This window comes from Nicotiana tabacum, chromosome 15 (assembly GCF_000715075.1).
Source record: "Nicotiana tabacum cultivar K326 chromosome 15, ASM71507v2, whole genome shotgun sequence".
In the NCBI taxonomy this organism is placed as follows: domain Eukaryota; kingdom Viridiplantae; phylum Streptophyta; class Magnoliopsida; order Solanales; family Solanaceae; genus Nicotiana; species Nicotiana tabacum.
Genome location: NC_134094.1, coordinates 39,863,447 through 39,884,793, shown reverse-complemented (window position 1 = coordinate 39,884,793; position 21,347 = coordinate 39,863,447). Strand labels below are relative to the sequence as shown.

At 38.3% G+C, this 21,347-nt stretch overlaps 1 long non-coding RNA gene across 1 annotated transcript; it reads left to right on the top strand.

Moving 5' to 3' along the window:
• Positions 1-8,679: 8,679 nt before the first annotated feature.
• LOC142169439 (uncharacterized) lies at positions 8,680-10,320 on the top strand. Its single transcript, XR_012699227.1, has 3 exons — positions 8,680-9,400; positions 9,524-9,571; positions 9,957-10,320. It is a non-coding gene; the product is annotated as an uncharacterized LOC142169439 (long non-coding RNA).
• Positions 10,321-21,347: the final 11,027 nt, after the last annotated feature.

The following is a 21,347-nucleotide window of genomic DNA, read 5'->3' as shown; positions in this document are numbered from 1 at the left end:
CATTATGCTATTTCAAACAAGTAACGAGTAAATTCGTGAAGGTGAGAGGGTAAGCAAATCGGAGAAAATAAATTTCGTCGAAGTTTGACATTTTGGATAAAGTACGACCCGAGCTAAAATACCCGGTATTTATGGACTAATACCATACAAGGTACCACATGGCCATGATAATAAGGTGTATAAGGTGTGTTAAAAGTAAGTAGTATTTTAAGTAAATTGAGATAATTCTTAATTATGCGGGTAATTGGTTAATTATTGGGTAATGAGATATTACCCACTTAATTAATGAATTATTTGGATAATGATGGGAAAGACCAACGTGGCAGCAAGCCACTCTTTAACCAAATGACTCTTAAGTCATTAAAAGAGGTGGAAAGAGTAAGAGAGGTGGGAAAGTCTTGAACGTGAGTCACCTTACTCATTTAAGGAAAGAGATCCATTCTAAGTTCTTTACAATTCAAGCACCAACGTTACATAGAAACTTTACAATTCAAGCTTTACACAGAAACTTTACAATCCAAGCTTTATATAGAAACTTTATAATTCAATCACCAACGTTAATTCACTTTCCAAATAGCAACGTTGTTGCTAAGTTCTTAAGGAAAGGTTTTAGTTAAGATTTTCTTTGCATAGCAACATGATTGCTTCGAGCTTTTCATATGACTTGTTCCGTGTTTTGTCGCAATTAACATGTATTAGAGGATTATCAAGAGAATTGACTCAGGTATGTTAAGGCTATCCCTTCTTTCTTTTGGCATGACCCAAATGATACTGAAAGAAACGAGCAAACGCACAGTTTCCATAAACGACTCTATTCATAGAACTATTAGGGGTGTCTATATTCTTGATTTTTCCATGTGAATTATTATTATATCTTCTGTTTATGGGTCTCAGAAAAAATACGTATTTGATAAAATTTATCCGACATGCATATTATTTTTATGACATTCCGAGAAAATTTTATTAACGTATTTCTTAAGGCATATTATTTTTATGACATTCTGAGAAAATATTATTAACGTATTTCTTATGCATTTCATGCATTTATATATATACATTGACCCATGAACAGATGGCGTTATATACGCGTATATATGTATATTATATGTATATGGGATATGGAAAAAGGTTATGGCATTATATACTCACCACCACCTGATCAGCTGGTATACGTTGATGATTTGACTACATTGGCCAAAATGATAGGATGGGATGCCCTAAGAGGCTTGATGATGTTATGAACACATATACCTATGCATGGTATGACATTTATATGCATATGCATGACGTTATAAAAATGAAATGATTCACAGAACTATGCAGACGTACATGTCGAGTCTTTTACTTCATGTTTCTCTCATGTCTATTATTTATTGATTTTTATTCCTTACATACTCGGTACATTATTTATACTGACGTCCCTTTTGCCTGGGGACCCTGCGTTTCATGCCCGCAGGTCTCGATAGACAGGTCGAGAATCCTCCAAGTAGGTGATCAGCTCAGCAGAAGATATTGGTGCACTCTATTTACTCCGGAATTGCTTGTTTGGTCAGTATGATTTAGATGTGTATGATTTGGTATGACGGGGCTCTGTCCCAACCTTTATGACAATTATGTACTCTTAGAGGCTTATAGACATATGTAGTGTACGTAAAAGATTGTACGGCCTTGTCGGCCTATGTTTTGAGTTTATATATGATGATGTAATAAGAAAGATACGTTACGTTGGTACTCGATTGAGTAAGGTACCGGGTGCCCGTCGCGGCCCATCGGTTTGGGTCGTGACAATTATTAAACACAACTATCCCACAAATATGCCACACCAATCTAATTCAAACCGCAAACTGCGCAATCCATGTACCCAAAAATGGAAAATGTTTCAAAGAAGAGAACCGTTTCGCAAGTTCAACAAGCACTTCTACAACCGACATGCTATGAGCTCACAATACATGGTAAAACCAAGACACACGAATCTAATAACGGTAACCAGCTCTCCTAGAGCTCACATTAAGATCAACCCGTACGGACAACTCATGTGCTATCGTATCAATATCCGGACCCGCACAGATAACTCACGTGCCAATAATATCGGTATATGGATCCACACGGACAACTCACGTGCCAATAACATAATCCGCCTGGCATGGTCACATGCCTCCAGTCCAAGCATATCATATAGGATAAATCAAATAAGTACACATGTTTATGATAAATGAAATAAAATTCACATGCTCCTGGACTGGTATAAATAACATGCCATAGAGTAGACATGTGCAAAGTGCGTTATCACAACTCAAATCGGCAAGTGAATGCAAAAATAGTAACTACCCAGTTTATTCAAGGAGTTAGCCTCTTTGTAACCTCAAGTATAGCCTGGATAGTTCTCAACAAAGGTACGAATAAGAGAAACGTCATAACTTTACGCTTAACCATCAACTCTAGGCATATCATAGTCTAAACATTTTTCCGAGTCTCAATACTTGCCCCGATGCCCGCACACACACACACACACACACACACACACACACACACACACACACATATATATATATATATATATATACACACACACACACACACACACACACACACACTCGTAGCGCGTAGTCATCACAAAGGCAACTAGTGCCTCCACTGAGTTAAAATAAAATACTCACCTCAAACAGTCCGCAACCCTGAAACAATATGCTTCTGAGAACCCCCAGTCTCCACATTCATAGAACACAGGAATCACTGTGACTGGTCCCAACTCCAGTACTCGAATGACTAACACATCTTTCACGCACGATCATCCCATGAGGAATACTTCCACATTTCCTCCCGTGCCATATAGCAATAATTGGAATATCAACAGTCTATTAACCAGGTGGGTATCGTAATACCGATGACATTCGAAAGTCAAAACACAATGCCCCTTTTGAAATGCACACCCTTCTCAGGGATTACCGAGTAGTTATAATATCCGTCTAAACATCTGAAATTGACCATTCTGTCCATAATTCGTGGTCTTGCTTTCCAGGATGAATTGCCACCTTGTACATGTAAGTCTTAATCTCGTACAACACACCACATCTATTATGCCATCATGTGAAAAGCATGAGAATCTCCTTATTAACTCTGAGTTACCAACATATTACATACCCGGTCAATTAGAAACCTTCCATTTTCTCTCGTCCATAAGGAATTCACAGTGCACAACATGTCTCCCACACTGGTAGAAAATATCTAGTTCAAACCATGGTAGAAACCATCAAGAATACTTTCAAATCCATTTCCACATAACCAAGCTATCAAAACTGAATTCCTCTAACTCGACCAAGCCACGCAAGTCACCAAACCCAAGAATATTGCCACCGAAACATCTGTAAAGTCTCACCACATCATAATTATCCCAAAAGAACCGAACATACCATTACCATACTGGTCTAGCCTACTACCCAGTTGTCCTATTTTCTTCGAGTTTCTTCTGAATTACCCTCAAGTTGACACTTTTCCTTGTCAGAACACTACGATCCATACCCAAAGCTCACTACAAGACATCCCAACATAAAACCGCACCGCACTAAGTCCCATAAGCCACTGTATTCTTCTAAAGCACCTCCATAAATACCACAACCGAGACATCTACTCTTAAGGACCTTATGTGAATTTAAAATTGTTCCTCTTTCCTTTCTTATACTGAAATATAGAATCCATAGTCAAACAGAATTATCGCACGTCCCGATACCATCCGGTATAAGTAACCGATTCTAGTGATATATAAATTCAATTTTTTTTAATTGCCACATATACATTTTGAATCCATTAGAACCCTCTCGAGAGTCATCCACTCTGCTCAAATCTAATTTGCTCTGCCCAAACTGGCCGAAAGACACGTGCTCCTTTAGCACAATCAACACTCAAAGAAGTAACCTTGCCTTAACACGACCAATCAAATTCATACTTCGTGCGAACTACATCCTTCAAAATAATAACTTAATCATTCCATAATTTATATATTTTCATAAAGTGCAATGTAACCCGTATCCAGAAATTTCCTTACCCGAGTCATCCTCGATCTCCACCTTTGCAAGTCATAACTAACCCACAAGTATGCCTCAGAACAAAACTAAAATTTAACATATATCCATGAAATTGAATTGTCAATAGCAGGCTCCCCCAATACTCCATAACTCACAATATCATACTTTATTACTGCCATAATACTGCAGTCAGTTCTATGAAAATTCTTCTCAAGCTTACGCAACACTCACCATAAAATACCTCAATCATCCGCAAAGTTCGCATTTATTCTCGTGACAGTCAAGTCAACTTTCTCAACAGGATTCAAATTCAAATCTCAACACATACGCCTAGCTGGTAGAAAAGAAACTCTCCACTCAACATTATAAGGAACACACCTACGTAGATTACTTCGCTGGAGATAACCCACCAGCTTAGCCTCAAATTGGCATATTGCTATACCCTTTCGTAGCCACAATTACCACAGAATCACTTAATATTTCTCAGTTTGAACGCAACAACACGACATGAAAATCTACTTCTCTCCACAATTAAACAACATGACAGATCCCTCAATGCACTCACAACTCAAAATTGTACGTCACATCAAAATAGGAATCAAGTACCCAATAACAAACTCTTGAGTCACAAGTGAAATTTATTTGTCTCATTTAACCCATCTGAACACATCCCACAGTCACATCATACTTATCATATAGTCATTCAACCGCTCATCGAGCCACAAATTTCACTAATAGGAATACTACCGAACGCATAAGTCCAATTGCACCGGTTCTCACAACCGAAACTACCGAGCTTAAGCTGCGGTCTAACTCCAGCCTCAAATCCTCCAGACTGGCCCAACAACAAAATATAAAATACTCATCTCGAACCTCATTCATGGAATCATAAGCCAGCGATACAGAGCTGATACTGAGCGCTCACATGCGCACACGAATGCGTGAAAGGAATTCAAAGAATTATATTTCAAGCTGAATCAATTCGGCACGATAGAATACAAGAAAGTGAAATTTTCCTAAGGGTTCGGCAGCCTCTCGAAGATAAGTACAGATGTCTCTGTACCGATCCGCAAGACTCTACTAAACCTGCTAATGACTCGTGAGACCTATGTAACCTAGGCTCTGATACCAACTTGTCACGACCCAAAATCCTAACCTGTCGTGATGGCGCCTATCTCAATACTAGGCAAGCCAACAACCTCAAAGAAAACTACAATTTCTTTTAAGATTGGAAACATAATATCTAAATTTAATAGAAAACCCCATACATACTGATATAAATACACTCCCAAAACCTGGTGTCACTGAGTACATGAGCATCTATATATTTCAAGTCTGGAAAACATGGTCTATAATAGTCTGAGACCAAATACAGAAAACAAGGAGACAGGGAAGGAGAGACAAGGTCTGCGAAACACGACAGCTACCTCAGAATCTCTGAAAAATCAACTGTGCGAAAGAATCAACACCTGCGGTTTTCGGGATCAGTTGGATCTGCACACGAAGTGCAGGGTGTAACAATCAACTCAGTGGGTAACAATAATAAATAAAGAACTGAAAGTAGTGACGAGCTTCACAGCTAAGTCAAAATACAGTAATTTCCAACATGAAAAGGTAAGTATGCTTTCATGTTCAACATTTAAAACTCCACAGTAATTTCATATCAAATTTGACTGAAACATAAATAATGTCTTTCAAAGTTTTTCCAAAAACAGTGATAATGACAGCTGAAATGCAACAATAATGGAATCAATGCATCCACTCCGAGTAACAGTCACTCAGTCCTCCCCTTCACTCCAACCTCACAGTCACTCTTTCCTCACAGTCACTCATTCCTCACAATCACTCAGCACTCGGCACTCGCACTCAGTAGGTACCTGTGCTCATGGGGGTGTGTACAGACTCCGGAGGGGCTCTTTCAGCCCAAGCGCTATATCAAGCCAATCATGGCATAAATCAATGAAACATGTTGCGGCGTGCAGCCCGATCTATAAATATCCTCACAATTAGGCCCTCAACCTCACTCTGTCATCAACCTCTCCAGTCTCTCGGGCTCAAGATATCATGAAAATCAGCCCAAAAATGATAATATGATGTATTAATAAATAGCAACAGAGACTGAGGTATGATATGAAATGAATGAACATGACCGAGTGTGAAATTACAATTTGAACATATAATTGATCCACATAAATGACCCCAGTGGGTACCAATAATAACAACATATGTCTAAGCATGATTTTTAATACGAATCTCAACTCAATTTTCTCTAACACATAGAGAATGTACTTGTATCAACAGATTATTCAACTACACAGATCCAAGGAATTTGACCAATTCACAATTCCTACGGTGCACGCCCACACGCTCGTCACCTAGCATGTGCGTCACCTTAAAACCAGTCACATAACACATAATCTGGGGTTTCATACCCTCGGTACCAAATTTAGAACTCTTACTTACCTCAAACCGTATAATTCTTATTCCGCTAGGCCTTTGCCTCATGAATTGGCCTCCAAAAGCCTCGAATCTAGCCACAAATAATTCGATTCAGTCAATAAAATTTATTGGAATTAATTCCATAAAAAAATGCTAATTTTTCATAAAAAATCGAAATTTAGCTCAAATATAGCCCGTGGGATCCACATCTCGGAACTCGACAAAAGTTACAAAATCCGAAAGCGCATTCAACCACGAGTCTAACCATATCAATTTTACGAGAATCTGACCTCAACTCGACCCTCAATATTCAAATTAAACCAAGAGGAGTTTCTAAATTTTTCAACTTAATTCACCCATTAAATGATGGATTCGAAGGCATAATCATGGAAATTAATCAAAACTGGATAAGAAGTACTTACCCCAAACACCCATGCAAGAATCTATCCAAAAATCACCTTCCACCGAGCTCCAAATTTGATTTTGTGTTATGAACTCAAAATCCCCGTTTTGGAACTTTTAATTCTGCCCAGAAATGCCTTCATCGTGTTCGCGACCATAGCTTCGCGCTCTCGAAACACATAAATGTGCTGCCAAGATTCCTTCTTCGCATTCGCGATCTCCTCATCGCGTTCGCGTTGCCTTCCGACCTCTGCCATTCGCGTTCGCGAGACACGAGCCGCGTTCGCGAAGGCTTAAAGCCAGGCAGGCCCCAACTCCCTTTCCTCTTCGCGTTCGCGTAGGCTTCCCCGGCCTCTTCTTCGTGTTCGCGTCTCCTTCATCGCGTTCGCGATGGGCAAATCCCAACAGCCCAAAATCCTTCTTCGCGAATGCGTGAGACCCTTCACGTTCGCGATGAACAATACCAGACACCAGTTCTAGCAGTTGCAAAACAAGGAAAAATAATCTAAAACCATCCCGGAACTCACCCGCGGCCCCCGAGACCCCAACCAAATGCACCAACAAGTCCCAAAACATCATACGAACTTAGTCGAGCCTTCAAATCACCTCAAATAATGCTAAAACCACGAATCATACCCCAATTTAAGCCTAATGAACTTTGAAATTTCAAATTTCTATAAACGATGCTGGAACTTATCAAATCAAGTCCGATTGACCTCGAATTTTGCACACAAGTCATAAATGATATAACAGAGATATTTTAATTTTTAGAATCAAATTCCGACCTCGATATCAAAAAGTCACCCCCCGGTCAAGTATCATGATACCTTAGAGCAGGTTCCCTACAGCTAGCTTACTGGTCATAATAAAGTGAGTATTCGCCTTTGATAATTAAGCTACTTAACTCTCTTGCACATGGTTGTAAATAGCGCTCGCCTCAGTACTAATAGCGTGAGGCGAGGCGATACGAGCTTCCATCGCCATTTTACTCTATAGCGTAGCGTTTTCAAAGAGGCGAGCGCCTCTGCCTCTGTAGCGTGTGGCGACCTGTAGCGTCGCCTTTTGCAAAAAAGAAAAGAAGAAGGCAGCAGTAGCGATCTGCGATTAAAACAAAAAATTAGGGGTCGCGATTTCTTTACTCTTTTCTCCTTCAAGTCGACAACAGACTTACAGCTGTCCCGCGATTTCCTTTCTTCTTCAAGTTTCTTCATGAGGTATGCTTCACTTCATCTCTTTTCTTCTTTCTTGTTCTCCTTTCTTCTTTCTTCGTGTTTCATCTCTACTCTATCCAATTTTTTTCTTTCTTCTTTCTTCTTTCTCCTTTCTTTCTTTTTTCCTTTTTCTTCTTTCTTTTGTTTTTGGGCTCTGTTTTTGATCGCTGCTGCAACAGATAGTCTGTTTTGCTCTGTTTTTCTTCCTTTTTCTTCTTCTCTTTTTTTTTTTTGGCTCTGTTTTTGATCACTGCTGCTGCACTCAACATAATAGATTCTGAGAAAAGCTCTGTTTTTTCTTCCTTTTTTTTTCTTGTTCTTTTTTTTTTTTTTTTTTTTTCTGTTTTGCTCTTTTTTTATCGAGCAAAAAGGTGCTGCAGTCAACAGAACAGAGTCAAAGAGCTTCTTCAGTTCTTCTATTGAGTTTTTAATTTTTGAATTGATATATTTATTAATATATTATTACTAATGAGTTTTTAGTTATGTATATAATATTTTATTTTTTTTGTATAAATTGTCGCTTCACATAAAAAAGGCGAGCGCTTTGCTGCTCGCCTCTCGCCTTAGTAAAGCAGATCCTCGTCGCTATTTGTCGTCGCACGCTATTCAAAACACTGCAGTCTTGCAACGGTGTGCACCCTCACGAATATATAAAGGTGTCATTGGGTTATTTTCAATTGATTAGCTGCTGATTTAATGGGATGGGACCATCAAACATAGTTGCTCGATGACGATTTGTAAGAGCATGAATGCAAGGAATTGTCTTGCATTCCTTACATTGTTTAGGGTGTAGAAATACAAAGAAAAGTTAAATAATCCTAACAAAAGCAGCACCAGTGCCATCTGCTCTAATAAAGTTCTGCCATTTTTAGTAGGTTGTCACTGATTTTAAGCTTGGCAATTTCGCTACACCCCGATTCACCTATTTCATTCCACAATTTGCATGCATACTACTCATGAGAAGTGAGCACTTGAAAGATTATCCTCTAGCTTAGGGATAGCTGGAATTTTATGCATGCATCCGCAGTTGTTGGTAAGCAAACTGAAATTCATAGCTGTGTTTGACTGAAAAAATAAGTGCAACAATGCCAGTATTTTGTCAGTGTTGCTTTTTGCCTTGTGGAATGCATCTTAGGTTTGCTTGGTGTAGGTTGCACTTATTATGTCATTTGAATTAATTAGCAGGGTGCTTACTTCGAAGTTATCCAGCGGATCTGGTGTATGACAACTCAACAGGTTTCAGCTTTACTTGCGATTTAAATGACAATATTGCTGCTCCATGGCCTTCATCATTGACCGGCACATCTTTTTCTCTATGTGCTCCCGGTAATTGACTTAACTTCACATTAAATTCTCTTTCTGCCAAACTGAAGCTACTTTTGGCATATAGCTCCATATTAATTATCTTTACGGCAAATAAATGTCTTGATGAATTGCTTGAATTTGCAGAGATGGCGTTGCCGGCATTACCAACATCAGAGACATTAGGAAATTCTAGTGAGTATCTTTCATTTTCAGCCTTCTTTTGTTTATTCCTGTGATGACATTTATTTTCAAACGTCATACTAGGTAGTATTTTTTGCTTTCTTCTCAAGATGGAATTGCATTTATCATTTCCCTTGAAAAGTGAGTTTTAGCCATTGGACGACAATTGCATCCTATCAAGTGAGAAACTGAAATAGATTTCTGTTTCTATTATGGATACAAACTATATAGAACTGCACACGCAACTGTCTTTTCATGAAATATTTTGCAAATTCTCCTCCGCTTTTCTTCCTTTTTTTGTTTGGTAGTGGGGTGGGGGATGGTGTACACTATTAGCGTAGGAATTATTCTGTTTTTAGGTTATATATTGATGCATGTATTGATGCCGTGATTGCAGGCTGTCCCCGTGATGGAGTAGATCTCCTTGTGCCCATTCTTTTCTTTTTTATTTCTATATTGTTTTGAAGAGATTTTCCAGAAAGCTGATCCAGTTTGAATTAGAGCCCTGTAGGTAGATAGTGAATGACCAGATCACGTGTATATATTTGAGTATCCTTCCTTATGTATAGCCGCAGATTCTAGTCTGTTATAATACTTACTCTGCTATTTTGCCCACGCTGGTGGAGGAAAAGTTGTAAGTCCTAATACTATTCAAAAAAGGAGGAGAAAAACGAGCACAACTACTGTCGTCTTCCTGCATGTGCGAAAACTTTACAGTAAAAACAGATAGAGCAACAAATGAAGAGGTCTGAGTTCTTTCATCCTGTGTTGCTAGATATTATGATAGTATTGTGCTGGAAAAAAGCCAATAGTACTTATAATTTATTCATATCTTTACAAGCTTAGACAAAGGATGCAAACATAATTGCACATTAGAAATCACCTGAGTAATCATAAACTCAGGCCTTATTGCACACATATGATATGAGTATGTACAGTTAATCTTGGGTTCCAGTACAAATTAAAGATCCATCAGTGCGGAAAAGTTTACAACCTTCATCTGCTGTGCAACAGTTGACACATACTGGACTAATTTGCTCATCTCCTGAAGAGGGACAAGTCATGTATGCCACTTCATTATCACAAAACTGGAGACATGACTTGGCATTTACATATTTCACCTCATTAATTCCCAACAGAAATATGCCTATAAATTAAAGCACACAAAGTAAAGATATAAAATGACATTTTGGCTTGATGTATCTCAAATATATATATATCAAAGAAGCCTTACCAGATAATAGGAGGAGAGAAAGGATACTTGATTTGTAAAAGGCCATGTTTCTCTGAATGCGCTGATTTGAGGATGTTATCATCCTTCCTGTTAAGCTATTTATTTATAGAGCTAACAAACGATTACTAAAATACAATTAGGAATGACATTTTCTCATTCCGGATTTAGATAACTAACATAGTTGTCAGAATGGACAACATATTGCTTGGTCAAACGAAACTCTATGCAGCCTTCACATTAGATTGTATGCTAAGCACATTAAAAGTAACACAGGGCTTGCCTAACAATTTCTATTTAAATCATGTGCGCAATTTCGTAATTAGCATTATTCACCTTCAAAATACTTAACACTCCTTAAAATTCATCTTCTTCTATCTCCAATATGGAGTTTGAATATTACAACTCATAATACCACATATTTCGTTTGAGAATATTATGGGCTTGAGACTGAGATTCACTTGAACATTTTTTTCTGAAAATATATATTGAACGTCATGTCTCTACTTGCTCTCGGTTTAGGGTCTAGTTTTCTATATCTCATAATTTTTATTTTTTGTTTTCTTTCATTTGAAGTATAATACTGTTTATTCGTAATACGTTTTTTTTGAAAAATATATATTGAATCTACAACCACAACCACAACCACAACCCAGTATAATCCCACTAATGAGGTCTGGGGAGGGTAGTGTGTACGCAGACCTTATCCCTACCCTGGGATAGAGAGGCTGTTTCCGATAGACCCTCGGCTCCCTCCCTCCAAGAACTTCCCACCTTGCTCTTGGGGTGACTCGAACTCACAACCTCTTGGTTGAAAGTGGAGGTTGCTCACCACTAGAACAACCCACTCTTAAACCACATTAATTCAAAATTTAAGGGACTATATTGCAAATATTACATCAATGGCCATTGAATTTGTAATACTATACACAATTAAATGAAGTATGTTGACTAATTTTTTTTCATTCAAATAAGCCATTATCTTTGAACAAGTGTAGATGCTATGGGTTCAACCCATGTTGAACCCATAGCTTTCGCTCATACTCTGTATTTTTATCCAAAAAATTATTAAATATATACTAATAATAAATTTTGAACCTATTAAATTAGATGAGATGTGGTAGAATTACAACTCTGAACCCATAAAGTTTAAAACTTGAATCTTCCTCTGTATACATAGATATACATGTGATACACATTTGATAAAAAACGATACATATGTGATACACAAATGATACAAAGTGTGATACACATATCATCTTTTTCCATATTCATCTTCTACTTCGAATTTTTAATTCAAACTACCTCAAAACTCTACCAAATTATTTCAAAACTGAGATTTAAACTCCTTTAAAATTTATCCAATCTATTCCAACAACACCACTTAAAAGAAAGCAAAAAAATAATATTTTTTGGCTACAAACAGCTAATTGACTAATATTGATAATATTTTATGAATTGGCTAATTTTTGTATTAACTTACTTATAAGCTAATATAATTGGTAATTTTTTCTTTTCATATTCTCTTTATTTTGAAATGATGGCCCATTTAAGTTATCCATAACGATCATTTAAACATTTAAACTTTTCAAGTGATCAAATAGACATCTTTCGTTCACGCAGTTGTGTCTTGTACACATCTCTCACTAACATGACAAATCAGGTGTGTCTCACTTTAGATTGAGTGCGTGATAGCCTTTAATATTGTGTTTTCTTTTTTTTAAGAATTTATTTTATTTATTTGGGCTCCACGATTCCACCACCCTAAGCCGCCCAATGACCCTTTCTTCCTCATAACACACCCTTAACACCTCCATCCATCCGCTTGAATTCAACACACAATTCAACTATTTATAAATTTTATGCTTGGGTAACAATCAATCAAAAAAATCACAATGAAAAAGAAGAAGAAAATATGGGTGAGGAGTTCGATCTCTAGTCAAGAAATAGAAGAAGCATCAGCAAATTAGGGGGGAAAGGAAAGGAAAGAAGAAAAGGGGGAGGGGAGGACTGGTCTAGTAAAAAGTAGGAAAAAAGATTCTCTTTATATGTATTTCTTTTTTATTAATTACATGTGTCAAATTAAATTATACGTCTCGTTTTAAAATTATTTTATTTGACACGCTATTGGCAAAGGTGACTCACACATAGGGTTAGTTAGACTCAAGTGTTTATGAGGCACATTTTTCTGATTATAGGTGTCTGTCTAATCACTTGAAAAGTTAAAGTGTTTCAATGATCGTTGTGGATAACTTAAAAGATGCCATCTATATATTTCATCTTTTGAAAAACTTTCTAAATCGGAAGAAAGGATATCAGGAAAGCAAATAACTTAATTTCAAAATTGAAAACAAAAACGATGAATACTTTTATTCAAAGTCAAGATGGTTCTTACGAGTTTTAATGGTTCTTTGAAAATGGAGTAACTCGACCTAACTGATTCTACCGAACTGAATATTAAGTTTCTCCAATAAAATTATACTTTTCGATAGTAATTCTATAATCGTACCGAATAATTAGAGTATGTTTTATTTTTTTATATTTTAAAAGCACTTTATCAAATCGAACTGAATAAATTTAAATATATACTTTATATATTAAACTATAAATAACAAAACATTAAATATAGTGATCTTGGACCTTAAGCCTTGGGTTGGATATAAACAACAATAACAACAACAACAATAACAGACCCAGTATATTCCCATCAGGTGGGGTCTAGGGAGGGTAGTTTGTATGCAGACCTTACCCCTACCTAATGAAGGTAGAGAGGCTATTTTCAATAGACCCTTGACTCGAAAAGGGTAAGAAGAAGAAGAAGAAGAAGAAGAAGAAGAAGAAGAAGAAGAAGAAGAAGAAGAAGAAGAAGGGGGGAAGCTAGAAAAGAGAGAAGAGAAAGAAGGAGATAAAGGATAAGTAGTACCAAATAATAACAACAGAGAATACAATACCTGGGGCGAACAAAACCACATAACACAATAAAGATCTAAGAATATGAAGCGATATGCATGCTACTAAGACTATCAGTGAGCAAATAAGAAACTTCCAACTAATTACTAACTTTCTACCCTAATCTTCGACCTCCACACCCTCCTATCAAGGGTCATGTCCTCAGTGAGCTGAAGCAGTGCCATATCCTGCCTAATCACCTCTCCCTAGTACTTCTTAGGCTTACCACAACCTTTTCTCAAACCCGTCAATCGTCATGGCCAACCTCTCACACCTCCTAACGGGAGCATCAATGCTTCACCTCTTAATGGGTCCGAACTATCTCAGCCTCAACTCCCGTATCTTGTCCTTCATGAAGGCCACACCCACTTTGTCCCGGATAGCTTCATTCCTAATCTTATCTCTCCTGGTACACCCACACATCCATCTTAACATCTTCATTTCTGCTACTTTCATCTTCTGCACATAAGAGTTCTTGACTGGCCAACACTTAGCAGCATACAGTATAGTCGGTCGAACCACACTCTATAAAATTTAACCTTAAGTCTTGGCGGCATATTCTTATCACATAAAATATCGGATGCGAGCCTCTATTTCATCCATCCCGCTCCGATGCTATATGTGACATCGTCGTCAATCTCCACGCTATCATGGATAATAAACCCGAGATACTTGAAACTATCTCTCTTGGGGATAACTTAGACATCAATCTTTACATCCACGTCTGTTTCATGGGTCCCGTCACTGAATTTACACTCCAAGTATTCTATTTTGGACCTGCCCAACTTGAAACCTTTAGACTCCAAGGTCTGTCTCCAAACTTCCAACCTCGCGTTAACTCCGCCTCGCGTTTCGTCAATCAACACTATATCATCGGCAAATAGTATGTACCAAGTCACCTCCCTTGGATGTGTCACGTCAGCACATCCATCGCCAAGGCAAATAAAAATGGATTAAGAGCCGATACCTGGTGCAGCCCCATCACAACAGGAAAATGCTCCGAGTCATACATATCCTTAATCACCTTAGTGTACACTATCGGAATGCCGCTAGCCTCCAAACACCTCCATAGAACCTCCCTTGGAGCTTTATCATACGCTTTCTCAAGGTCAATGAATACCATATGCAAGTCCTTCTTCCTTTCCCTATATTGTTCCACTAATCTCCTCACTAGATGAATCGCTTCCATAGTCGAATGCCCCGACATGAATTCGAAATGGTTCTCGAAAATAGATATGCACCACCTCACTCGGGCCTCCACCACCCTCTCCCAACCCTCATAGTGTGACTCAACAGCTTTATACCCCTATATCTATTTCAATTTTTGATATCATCCTTGTTCATGTACAATGGAACCATCGTAATCCACCTCCATTATTCGGGCACATTCTTCATCCTGAAAATAATATTAAACAATTTAGTGAGCCACTCCAAGCCTACTGTAACGACCCGACTATTTATTTTGAGTATTTACATTCCGTTAAGACGTTTTAAGTCTTGAGTAGCTTCATATAATGTATTATGACTTGCGTGAATCGTCGATTTTGGTTTTCAGGTGTTTCAGAATTAGTTTGGAAGAATGAATTTCATGTTTGAAGCCTTAGTTGGAAGAGATGACCAAGTTTGACTTTTGAGTATTTGACCTCAGATCGAAGTTTTGATGATTCCGTTAGGCCCGGATGGTATTTTGGACTTGAGGGCGTATGCCCGGATTTGCATTTAGATGTTTCTAGAAGGTTTCAGCACTAATTGGCAAAAGTTGGCAATTTTAAGATTTAGAATGTTCATAAGCTTGAGTGGGAGTTGACTTTGGTGATATCGGGGTCGGATTGTAGTTCCGAGAATTGGAATAGTTTCGTTATATAATTTAGGACTTATGTGCAAAATTTGAGTTCATTCCGAGTTGGTTTGATAAGGTTCGACATGAGTTTTAGAAGTTGAAAGATTCAAAGTTCATTAAGTTCGATTTGATGCGCGATTCATGGTTTTGATGTTGTTACGAGTTATTTGAGGCCTCGAGTAGGTCCGTGTTATATTATGGTACTTGTTGGCATGTTCGGACGGGGTTTCGAGGGGCTCAGACGTGTTTCAGATCAATTTCAGACCATTGTTCTTCATATTTGCATTGCTGGTTTCTGCTTGTGTCTGGTGCCCCACCGTTCTTCGCGATCACGAAGATGGAGGTGCGATCGCGTAGAGAAAAATTTGGAGTTGGGTATCTTCTTCTTCGCGTTTGCGAATATTCGTCCGCGTTCGCGTAGGTTGCTGGAGCTTGCGTATCGCGTTCGTGCAAGTAGTTACACGGTCGCTTAGTGTAAAGCTAGGCTGGGCAGGTCTTCATGATTTCTTCATCGCGTTCGCGCTTGGGGCCGCGTTCGTGTAGAGATTCTTCGAGGGTGAACATTTTGTGTTTCGCGATCAAGAAGTTGGTTTTGTGATCGCGTAGAGTATTTCAGGGGCAGTGCATTTTTCTTCTTTGCGACCGCGATGATATTTCTGCAGTTGTGATTGATTCGTCCAGTGATTATAAGTACTATATTTTTGGGGGGTTCGGCTATTTTAACATAATTGGAGCTATGGATCTCGGATTGAAGCGATTTTTGAGGCGATATTTACCATATGGATTGGGTTTCGAGCCGTTCGGAGGTCGGTATGTGCGGGATGACATTTCTAGAGTATTATTTGGCTTGCTCGGTATTGGATTCGGTTTATTCGAGGTAAGTAACACTTCTAAACTTGATGCTGAGGGTATGAATCCCTGAATATACATATTATGTGTTGGTGTTGAGGTGACGCACATGCTAAGTGACATGCGTGTGGGCGTGTACCGTGTGAATTATGACTCGGTTGATTCTAGGGTAGTGTATAGTTACCTAATCTTGTTTCTATCCATGAAATTCCTACGTGCTAGTGTAATAGAGTTGTGATCCTTATTAGAAATCATGTTTAGGCTATATACTTATTTTTTTGGGACCCACTGAGGTCATTGTTGCTGTTGAGTTATTTGCTTAAATTACAATTACATGCTCAGTCATATTCATTCATTTGCATATCATATCTTAGTCTCTGTTGTCATTGTTGTCACATCATGTTATTATTTTTTGGGCTGATTGGCATGAGATTTGTGAGCCCGAGAGACTAGAGAGATTGGTGACTGAGCTGAGGCCGAGGGCTTGCTTGTGAGTGATATTGATGGGATCGGGCTGCACGCCACAACATGTTTTATTGATTCATGATAGGATCGGGCTACACGTATTATTATTATTATTATTATTATTATTATTATTATTATTATTATTATTATCATTATTATTATTATTATTATTATTATTATTATTATATAAAGAAATAGTTCAGGTGAAACATGCCTTATAGGTTTTATTATTATTGATGGGATTGGGCTGCACGCCGTAGCATACCATGTTGGCTTATATTAGTGCTTGGGAAGGATCCGCCCCTCCGAAGTCTGACATACCAGCAGTGAGCGCAGGTACCGTACAGTGTTGAGTGACTAAATTTTCTTAGTGATTAAGCGTGATAAGTGGGAGTGCGATACAATGAGATTGAGTACTCCGAGAGTGTGAGTACGTGCGTTCATCATTGTGATGCATTGCATTTGACATGTATACATGACATACATGCATAGAGATGCATTTCCTCATGCTACACGGTTTTGTGACATTCAGGACTTCACATGCACATTGAAGCATCTTATCTGTTGTTGAAAGTATTTGGGGGAAAAATCACAGATTCCTGACTTACTCATATTTTTGGGATTTCGGTGAAAGATCTGGGTTTTACTGTTATACTTGAAAATCATGTCTATTTTCCGTAACTGTGAACGAGCTGAGCATCATATCTTTGAGTTATTTTTTGTACTACTTTTATTATATTGTTATGAGTTGTTGTTGGCTATTGGTGTTGGACTCTGACCGTTGTCCAAGCTCGTCACTGCTTTCAACCTAAGGCTAGGTTTGTTACTTATTGAGTACATGGGGTCGGTTGTACTCATACTATACTTTTGCACCTTGCGTGTAGATTTTGGAGCTGATATCGTTGTGTATGGCGGGAGCTATCTTTGAAGATGAACTTGCATTCCGGTTGTAGCTTCCTCTTGTTCATGGTAGCTTTAGATTTATAAAAAAATCTATTTATGTACATTTCAAACAAATGATGTAGTTATTTCACACTAGCTTTGTAAACTCTATGTCTTAGAAGCTCATGATTTGTACTACCAGTCATTTGAGAATTCTTTGTATAAAAGTTCAGTTATATTATCATTATTTCTCTCAGTAAATCTCTAATTGAATTGGATTGTTGCTAATTTGCTTACCTAGTGGTTTGGGTTAGGTGCCATCATGACTAGTTGGATTTTGGGTCGTGACAAGTTGGTATCAGAGCTCTAGGTTCATAGGTTCTACGAGTCATGAGCAAATGTTAGTAGAGTCTTGCGGATCGGTATGATGACGTCCATACCTATCTTAGAGAGGATACATGGCATTTAGGATAAACTTCCCATCTTTCTTTCCTTATCGTGCGACATTGATTCAGCTTGAAGCATATCTTTTTGAATTCCATCCACTTACTCGTATGCGTATGTGAGCGTTCGGTATCAGCTGTATATCGACGGCTTGTGGAATTCCATGGATGAGGTGCGAGATGTGTCTTCTGTGTTTTGGTGATGGGCCAGTCTAAAGGACTTGAGGCCGGGTTTGGACCGCTGCTTAGGCTCGGTAGTTTCAGTTGTGTGAGCATGTACTTTTGGACTTCTATGTCCAGTGGTGTCCCTATGAGTAGGACTGGTAGTTTGATGAGCGGTTGGATGGCTATATGATGAGTAGGATATGACTGCGGGAAGCGTTCAGATGGTTGAAATATGTTGAGAAGAGTTTGCTTGAGATGTGAAAAGGGCTATTGAGTGCTCGATTTCTGTGCATGTGTTATACGGTATGGAGTTATGGGGATTTTGAGGGGTTATTTTATGTAATTTTATTTATGGGACGAAGTAGATTCTCATGTCTTGTTGACAAGTTCAGACTCGAGAGGATGCAGTGATTGCATAGTGGTCGTGGCCATGAAGGGGTATAGAGGGAAGCCAGTTGAGGCTAAGCATGTGGGTTATCTCCTGCGGGGTAGTCTACGAATATATGATCCTTATGATGTTATGTGGAGAGTTTCTTTCTATTAGTGGGTTATATATGTTGTGATTTGAGTTTGGATCGGTTGAGAAAGTCAACTTGACCGTCACGAGGATGAATGCAATATTAGCTGATGATTTGAGGTATTGAGTGGTTTGTTTTACATGAGCTTATGAAGGATTGAGTTGAATTTTGATACGGGATTATGGCAGTAATAGAGTATGAGTATTGTGAGTTATCGAATATTTAGATCTATGGCTTCGAGCCAAGTGGGGGAATCTGCTATCGATAATTTGATTGCATGATTGAGTGTTGTACTAGTTTCGATTTGAGGCATACTTGTGGATCGGTTATGACTGAAGAGGCTAATTTCGAAGATGACTTGAGTAAGGAATTTCTGGATGCATGATGTATTACACCTTATGGACATATGGAAGTCTTGGGAATAGTTTAGGGTTTCTTTTCTTGATGGATGTAATGTACTAAGAAAAGGAATTCGCTCGGTTGCTTAAATGTGTGGATTACTTCTTTGGGTGCTGAAGTGCTAATGGAGCACAGATCATTCGGCTCGTTTGGGCGGTTCATTTGAGATTCGAATAGGGTGGATGACTCTCGAGGAAGTTATAAGGAGTTTAAGATTCATATGTGGCATTTGAGAATTTTTTTTCTGGATTTGTATATGGCAAGAATCTGGGATTTGCATTGGATGGTGTCGGGATTCGTGGTATTTCTATATCATTATGGATTCTACATTCTAGTATTAGGAAGGTGAAGGAAATGGCTTTAGATTCGCAGAAGGTCTCTTCAGAGTGGGTGTCTTAGTTGTGGTACTTTGGGGTGCTTAAGAGGGAATACATCGGCTTATTGGCCTTAGGGTGGTGTGGTTTTATGCTAGGATCTCTTGTGGTGAGCTTTGGGTAAGAATCGTGGTGTTCTAGTAAGGAGAAGTGTCAACTTGAGGGTAATTCAGAAAGAACTCGGAGAAATAGGACAACTTGGTAGTAGGTGGGATCAACACGGTAATGGATATGATCGGTTCTTTGGGTACTTATGATGTGGTGAGTCTCTATAGGTGTTTTATGGCAATACTCTTGGGGTTGGCGACTTAAACGTTGCTCGTCCTCGAGCAATCAAACTACACTTATAGACACGACCTTTTAAGCAATTCCCTTAACTCGTCACACCAAGAATCTTTAAAATATACTAAGCACAAATGTGTAACACTCTCACCTCAAGATTTGACTCACAAATACCATGCATTATTCATAATTCACTTACTTACTCTAACATGGAGGTCACCGACATTACCTCTCCATCATGAATCACGTGCCCTCACACGACAAACGAAATTAGTTCCACACAATAAATTTTAAGACCGTAGGAACTCAAGATAGGAAGAATTCACTCGCTCTGAGAAATAACAGTCATATGCCACAAATGATGCACCATAGGCTTGCCCGTAGTGTAATACTCTACTAATCGAGATCATTCAGTCTAGGATCAAGTAGGACTTTAACTGGTTGTAATGTAGGCTGTGGGTCGGGTAGGATACATTTGGATATAAGTGACTACACCTCCCTTAAGCACTTTAATACATATACTTTAAAACTCGAGCCCATACTTATGTCAAACCAAAACTCCACCTTTACTTCAATGTATATTACCCTATACTCCTTTAAGTACAATTACATCACTATCCACCACCATCAAGAATTATTTTTCATACAATACAACTATATGTATATTTTTTCTTTTTCTTTCAATCCAAGTGGCTTTTATTGATATATATTTTTTTTCTTTTCAAAACGGTGCACCTTTCTCCTTATTCCATTTGTTCCACTCAAAAGACAAACCACCACCCTACACTTTAACTTTTACATAATTCATCACAATTCAAGTGCTCATGAGAGGTGACAAGGTTCAAATATATGGTCAATTCAAACAAAGGGGTAAGGCTTGTACTGTGGTTACCAAAGAAACAAGATTATAGGCTCAAAGGGGTTAACTACGTTATATGATATTTAGGCGGGTAAACTATATATATCTGGCTCAACAAGAAAATGCCTATATCACTTCCCAGACTGAACAAAACTACTATTTTGCTTTGCACACACACGGGGCAAGTTCTAGACATCAACTGCAATGCACAGAATACATACAAACCTCACACAGACATGACACATAACTCACTCAGGATTGGTTTTATCACGACACTCTAGTCAAAGCAGTTAAGCAAATTTAAGAATCTACGATTAAAGGTACTTATACTAGAGTCAAACACTGAGCCTAAGCTTCACAACCAGAGTGCTCACTATTCTCAAGGCATAACAAAGTCAAGAGATATCACTGCAATTCAATTCATAGCACAGTGGTTTCTACTCCTAAAAATTAAAACTAACTACACCCGGTTCAACTAAAACCCTTGGAAAAGAACTGCGACACAAAGAAAAAGCGAGGGGAAATTACTACA